This window comes from Magnolia sinica, chromosome 8 (assembly GCF_029962835.1).
Source record: "Magnolia sinica isolate HGM2019 chromosome 8, MsV1, whole genome shotgun sequence".
Classification (NCBI taxonomy): domain Eukaryota; kingdom Viridiplantae; phylum Streptophyta; class Magnoliopsida; order Magnoliales; family Magnoliaceae; genus Magnolia; species Magnolia sinica.
This window is the reverse complement of record NC_080580.1, coordinates 80769361-80777517: the sequence shown is the minus strand read 5'-3', so window position 1 is coordinate 80777517 and position 8157 is coordinate 80769361.

Genomic DNA, 8157 nt, shown 5'->3' with positions numbered 1-8157 from the left:
TATCGGATTGATCCAAGACTTATGCGGCTTCTAAAAGATTTTCAATGGTAGACGTTCAATCCACATTTTCTTTTTTTTTGTGGTGTGGTCTACTTGAACTTTGTATCTGACTTATTTTTCGGGCCATGCTATAAGATAATCTCATAAAGAGGATAGATGGTATAGATGAGAGACATACATTATGGTGAGTCCCATAAAACTTGGTGTCATTTTCTCCTGCCTAAAGCCATGGGTACAATGATTTCTAACCATGAAACCGTCCTGGAGCCTGTCATGATGTTTATTTGTCATCCAACCTTATAAAGAGGTTGTATAGACCTTGACGATGGGAAAAAACAAATATCGGATTGATCCAAGACTTATGCGGCTTCTAAAAGATTTTCAATGGTAGACGTTCAATCCTCTCTATTTTTTGTGGTGTGGTCTACTTGAACTTTGTATCTGACTTATTTTTCGGGCCATGCTATAAGATAATCTCATAAAGAGGATAGATGGTATAGATGAGAGACATACATTATGGTGAGTCCCATAAAACTTGGTGTTGTCAACTCGGTGGTGTGTGGCATACCACGCAAGTTTTCGTAACTAATTGCCTAGTATAGAACACGTCACCAGACAGGTACTGGGTTAACATGGCAAATATTGTAAACTCCACCATGGTGTATGTGTTAGATCCACACCGGCCATCCATTTTTTTTCAGATTATTTTAGGTGATTATTAAAAAATAGGGCGGATTCAACGTCAGGTGACCCACACCAGCAAAAATAGTGGGTATTAAATGTCTGCGATTGAAGACTTCTTGATGCCACGTAGGTTCTGTTTCAGGCTGATATTTGCTTCTTCGGTTCATCCAGGTCCTTGTGACCTTATTAAGATTTTGGATGGTAAATAAACATCATTGCAAATAAACAACATGGTGGGCCTTAGAAAGGTTTCAATGGTTGGTGCCATCGCTTCCATAGCTTTCTGTGGTGTGGCCCACTTAAGTTTTGGATTGGCCTCATTTTTCATTTAATGTCCTACCATTATCTGAAAAGTTAAATGGACTTGTGGATATTTGCCACATAAATAAAAGGACCCACAGGACTTTACCATGTAGAAATGAAGTCCATTCCAAATCACGATCAATAACTGAAGAGAAGGGGCAAAGTTGCCATTTTCGGAAGGAAAAAAAATAAAGGGAAAGCCACTCATCGCATTCGGATATATTACTTACAGCTTTTGGCCCATACACCACCTCCGAATTAATTCAGTGTTTAATTTATATTATAAATTTATTTTAAGTCTATTAAACAAACACCCAAAATAACATATTAAATATCCGAAATCTGATTTTTTAGATTTCAAGAGCATATTATGTGGTAAACAAACAGCCCCTTACAACTGACATAGGCAAATTAAGTGAGGCCATGACCGTGGGCTCAACTTGATGTATGTGTTGTAAATCGACACCGTCCATCCATTTTTCCGACTCATTTTAGTGAAGGGAACAAAAACTAAAGAAGTTCAAAATTTTCAGTGTACCACACTAAAAGAAACAATGGAGATTAGATGCCTGTCATTTAAAACGTTTTGAATCAAGCTGATATTTGCATCTCACTTCATTTAAAACGTTTTGGATCAATCTTACCATCAGTTTGGATGGCAAACAAACAAACATTACGGTGGGCCTTATGAAGTTTTTAATGGTGTCATTGAATCACTCAGTTTCCTGTGTTGGGGTATCCTTAGGACGGAATCGTTCCATGCAGGGACTTTGTGGGGCCACCGTGATGTATGAGATTTATCTATGCCATTCATCCAATTTTTCAGATCATTTAATGTAATGATCCAAAAAAAGAGGTTGATTAAAAGCTCAGGTGGAGCACACCACAGGATGCTGCATTGATAATAATTCCTACCGTTGAAACGTTCCGGGGGCCATCATGATTTTTATTTTCCATTCAACCTGTTCGTAAGGCCAGAGAAACCTGTTCGTAAGGCCACAGAATCCTGGATGAAGGGAAAACATAAATTCCATTTGATCCAAAAATTTTGTGGCTCCCAATAAATTTTTAATGGTGGCCGTTCAATTGTATGAACCACTTGAGCCCTCATTTTTTAGCTCATACCAAAAAATGATATGTACCCCACCGGATAAAACACAGACACATCACGGTGGGCTCCACACGGCCCCCACCGATTCGGTTCAAACGGGGGCAGGAAGCAATCTGCTTCCAACTGGATAGACGTAGTGGATGTCACACAGAAATCTCATCAGTGGGCCCCACAGGCATTCGGGTTACGTGGGTTACAGGAAATCGGGCGCGGATTAGATACTACCCCCCATAAGTTCGGAGCTCGGAGCAGGCGGAGGCCCTGAGGGGCCAATGTGATGTTTGAATTTTATCCATACTGACTATCTATTTTAACAAATCATTTTAGATGGTGAAACTGATAATAGCGAAGATCCAAGGCTTAAATTGACCACAAAGTGGGGATTAAACTACTACCGTTGAAAAATTCTTGGAGGCTATAAAAGTTCCGGATCAAGATAATATTTATTTTTCACTTCATCTAAGTTTATATGACCATATCAATAGGTTGGATGGCAAATAAATAACACGGTGAATCCTAAAAAGGTTCAATGATAGGCATCCTTAGTACCACTGCTTCTTGTGGTGTGCTCCACTTTAGAATTGGATCTGCCTTATTTTTTTTACCATTATTCTAAAATTGTATGTAAAAATGGATGAATGGGGTGGATAAAATTCATACATCACGGTGGCCATTCAGTAGTACCTATTCCGCCCGCCAGGAAATCCGCGTGCCCCATTTTCGCCGCAGACCCGAGTACATCGTACATGGGTCCAGTTCCCGTCGGGTCGTATACCAACCAAGCGAGCAATCGAACTACTTTCCTGGGCTTTCAATTTTTACAAGTGTACCCAGAAGCCGTGTTTACAACTATTCGTCCATTGCTCCCTAAAAAATTCTAGCCCGATTGACGGTCCATCACGTGAATGGACAATGGATAGAAAATTTCCAAGGTTGGAATATTCCAACCCCTTAGTCTTGACGTATTCCACTGTCAATGCGGACATATGTCTCTTTATAAATCATTGATTGAACGGCAACCATCTTCATATCTAAAAGACTTTTACTGCAACCTCCACAATGGAGATGACCAGGGCAGCGGTCTGGATCGCCTAACCAAGGACCACAAAGTCTTATGCAATATGGTTGCATGGAAAAAAGTCTCTCTACAAATTCGAACCCAAGGAAAATGACCAGGCGGAGAATCATGAGACTGGGTCCACTAATGCACTAGGCTTTATATGTTGGTTTTCCACACTGTGAAAATCGGTGGTTACTCTTCAACCGTACACATGGCATGGTTGTATGGCAATCCAGGCCATCCTAATTAATGACCAAACTGTGGATGGAGCATCACAGAAAAATTGCATTGATAGAATATTATTAACCTCGGATTCTTTGGTTTGAATTTGGACCACCCAAATTTTACTTTAACCATTCATTTATTAGTTACTATTGTTAGGAGTGCTTCATCATTGTAATTTTAGATATATATGCTCCACTTGCAATGAGACACATAAATTTAACAGTATGGGTAGCTGTCTACTAAAGCCTTAGGTGATCCTCCTCTTCCTTTTAAACGGTTGTAAACTTTCATATTAGACCACCAAAAGTTTTTCTATGTGAATGAAGAAAACTGGTGCGATCCAATCATGAAGGTAAGGAGTCTTCGTTTTCTATGTTGGATCTTATACAGATTAATGTATTTCTGTATAATATGGAAACCGAAAAGTGCAAAATAATTAGAAATCAGGACAGGCTGAAGCACGTCTGAAACGCTGTCCTTAAAGTGTTATTTACCCCTACTCAAGTGAATTGAGTATGCTGGTAGGTTACAGGCAAATAGTTTCTACGATACGACGAGCCTGGTGTGGGTTTGCATTCAGTAAACACGAAGGCCCACCAAATGGAACTCAATTACACACTTTCTGGCAGTATTACAATATAAAGGAAAAAATCTCAAAAGAATAAGAAAAGAAGAGAAAAACTTCTGCACTTGTCAGTTCAAATCTTCAGGTACTGGTTCAGTTGAACCGTTCTAGACCACACCGCTGGTCTGTTCTTCAAGCTAAGGTTTAAGCCTTCCTATGTTGCTGGAAAACACTAGAATATTTGAGTGGAGAGGGGCTGGCTGTCTTAGTTCGTATGGGTTTGCTGGAGTGAGTTGAGATGGATTGGAAACCCATCCAGGTCCTCCTTTTATAGACTAGGATGGCTAGGGGGTTATGGTCCAGAGACTTAAATTTCATTAAGCCATTTCTAGCTATTGGAAAACTAGCCGTTTTATGGCCGTTTTTTTACTATTGTGCATAGACCATCAAGCTGCTGCATGCTGACTGTTGTGAGACAATAGCTAGCAGTTTTCTAGCTGTTGGGTTAGCCATGCAGCAGTTACAGCTGGACCCTTCACTAATGGCTCTGCTGTTACAGTTTCTGCTGCAACAGCTCTTTTCAGTCCCTCTATTTATACTAAGAGATTTCTCTCTCAGTCCTTTAGTCTCTCTACTAACCAGCCACCCGCCATAGCCACTTAGTCGCGAAGTGCAAAGTGCGCCACTAGTGCCTCTACAGCCACACTGCCTCACATGCTCACGCCCTCGCACCGAGCCCGAGCCTGAGCCCGAGCCCGTGACCGAGACCGAGTCCGAGTCCGAGTCCGAGACCGAGACCGAGCCCGAGCCCGTGCCCGTGCCCGTGCCCGAGCCCGAGCCCGAGCGTGAGCGCACGCGCGGGTGTTCCAGTGCTACGCACTAGAACACGCAAGGTCCATAGTCCACGGACTAGGTAAGTAAATATTATAATACTCCACTTCCTTCATATAAACCACATGTTTTTCTCTTCTCTTTTCCATGTGGGACTATTCCAAAAAACCCGTAGAAAAGTATTTTTTCAAAACAACTTTTTATATTATATTATATTATATTATTAAAATATTTTTATTAAAATCAATTTTTTGCAACAATCCCCTACTTGATTTTTTATTAAAATATTTTCTCGGTTAAACAATACTGCCAGAATAATTTGCTTATATGCATAAAGAAAGATATCTTTCGATCTTTCCTTAGTATAAGTATTTCAAAACTCTGTCGAAATGACTGGTAGCCGCAGCTTTGAACCAGTTATTCCTAGATAACAGAATTGGAAATATCACACACATATTCGCTATGTGTTTGTTAGAGTTCCCACAATCTTTCTCAGCACAATTAATGGTCATGTGCTTATCCTAATTCATGAACGATCCCGAGAGAAAAACTCCTAACTCTCATGAGAGACGGCATCATCTCTACGTTCATATAGGTGAAATCCTTCCAGTATCTCCGTTACTATAAGATACTTGTCCTTATAGACTGGATTTCATTAAGAGTTTTAAGACTCAACCCTCTATCGTAACGCTCAGCACTTATCTATTATGAATGAGGTTTTATAATTTTAGTGCTGAAAAACTTTCCACATATCAGTGACTTGTTACTTATCTATTATGGATGAGGTTTTATAATTTTAGTGCTGAAAAACTTTCCACATATCAGTGAAGAGTTTCAACCCCATCCCTCTAGATGTAGCCTTTACTACCTCTCTCGGTAGAGGTTTAGTGAAAGGATCTGCTAGGTTATTGCTTGATTTCACATAAGAAATAGCAATGATTCCATCTCGAATTAATTGTCTAACATAATCATGTCGAAGACTAATATGTCTAGACTTACCATTATTAGTCCCGCTATAGGCTCTAGCTAATGTGGCTTCACTATCACAATGTAGTGACACAGCCAATATAAGCTTTACACAGAAAGGAATTTCTAATAGAAGATCCCTTAGTCACTCAGCCTCTTTGCCTGTTGCAACCAGGGTTATAAATTCAGACTTCATAGTCGAATGCGTTATGCAAGTCTGTTTCTTGGATCCCCAAGATACAGCTGCACCTCCTAGGGTGAATACCCACCCTGTAGTAGACTTGTTGTCCCCTGCACTCGATATACAGCTCGCATCGGTATATCCTTTCAATACGGTAGGAAACTCTGAATAGAATAGTCCCAAGTCTTTGGTTGCTTTTAAATAACCAAGGACTCTACTTATTGCATTCCAGTGTTCAGTACTGGGGTTACTAGCAAACCTACTAAGTTTACTCACAGCATATGCGATATCAGGTCTAGTGCATTGCATAGCATACATAAGACTCCATATAGCACTCGCATATTCTAATTATGCAACTATTCTTCCAGTATTTTCTTTTAGCTTGATACTTGGATCAAATGGGGTCTTTGCTTCTTTTATATTTAGATGGTTAAACTTGTTTAATATCTTCTCAATATAATGAAATTGACACAAAGCATAACCTCCACAATGTTTTTTAACTTTGATACCAAGAATGGTATCAACTTGTCCAAGATCCTTCATTTTAAATACGAAAGATAGAAATCTTTTTGTTTCAGTTACACCTTCCATTTTGTTACTTATTATTAACATGTCATCAACATACAGACAAATAATAACGATGTAACTACCATCTACTTTAGAATATATGCATTTGTTAGCTACATTATGCATAAAACCATGAGAAAGTATTTTGGAATCAAACTTCTCATGCCACTGTTTTGATGCTTGTTTTAATCCATACAATGATTTGACTAATCTACATACTTTGTTTTCATTTTCTGGTAGAACGAATCTTTGAGGTTGTTCCATGTATACCTCCTCGTTGAGGCCACCATATAGGAATGCAGTCTTTACATCCATTTGGTGGATGTGAAGATGATGCATTGAAGCTAGCACAAATAATATCCTAATGGATGTTATCCTAGCTACAGGAGAGTAGGTGTCAAAGTAATCTATCCCTTCTTTTTGTCTAAAACCCTTAGCTACTAGTCGAGCTTTAAAGGTTTGAATAGTCCCATCTGTGTGATATTTCTTTCTAAATACCCATTTACAACATATGGGTCTAGAACCTGGAGGTAAGTTAACTAGTTCCCATGTTTGATTTGATAGTATGGATTCAATTTCATCATTTATAGCTTCTTTCCAGAAAGCTGAGTCTCTAGAGGATATGGCCTCTTTATATGTTTTAGGATCATCTTTTATAGTCATTACTATAGGTATTTTTCTTATAACATTTTCTCTATCTCCTTCCATAAGATGGAAAATGACACGTTGTGAGTCTATATAGTCATCTCCAAGACTCTTCTCTATTCTTGTTCTTTGACTCCTACGAGGCTCAATAGGAGCTTCCACTATCTGTGGAGCTGTGCTATCTGGTTCTCTATTAGGAGTTTGGATTTCATTATCCTTTGACTCCAAGGATAGTGAGTTCTCAAAGAACTCAACATCTCTTGATTCTATTATTGTATTAGACTCTATGTCTAGAAGTCTATAAGCTTTACTATTTTGTGCATACCCTACGAAGGCGCACTTAATAGCTCTTGGTCCTAACTTAGTTCTTTTTGGATCAGGGGTTCTGCAATATGCAAGACACCCCCACACTTTTAGATATCCTAGGTTAGGTTTTCTACCTCTCCATGTTTCATATGGAGATATTTTATATTTTTTAGACGGAATTCTGTTTATTATATGGCATGCTGCAAGCAGTGCCTCTCCTCATAGACTTAGTGGCAACTTTGCTCTTATCAGCATTGAGTTGACCATTTCTACTAATGTTTTATTCTTCCTTTCAGGCGTTATTCCATTTTGTTGAGGTGTGTATAATACTGTACATTGATGTATCAGTCCATGTTCTTCACAGAAGTTATCGAATTCATTGGAGAAGTATTCTCCTCCTCTATCGCTACGAAGAATTTTTATTTTCTTATTCAGTTGATTCTCCACTTCTGCTTTATATATTTTAAACATGTTTAATACTTCATCTTTACTTTTTAATAGGTACACATACACATACCTAGAGCAATCATCTATAAAGGTTATGAAGTACCGTTTACCTCCACGAGTAAGAATGCCGTTTAACTCACAGATGTCACTGTGCACAAGATCCAATATTAGAGACGATCTTTCAACACTTGGAAAAGGTTTCTTTGTCATTTTGGATCTTATGCACACTTCACATTTTTCGGTTTCATTATCTGTGTATGAGATTA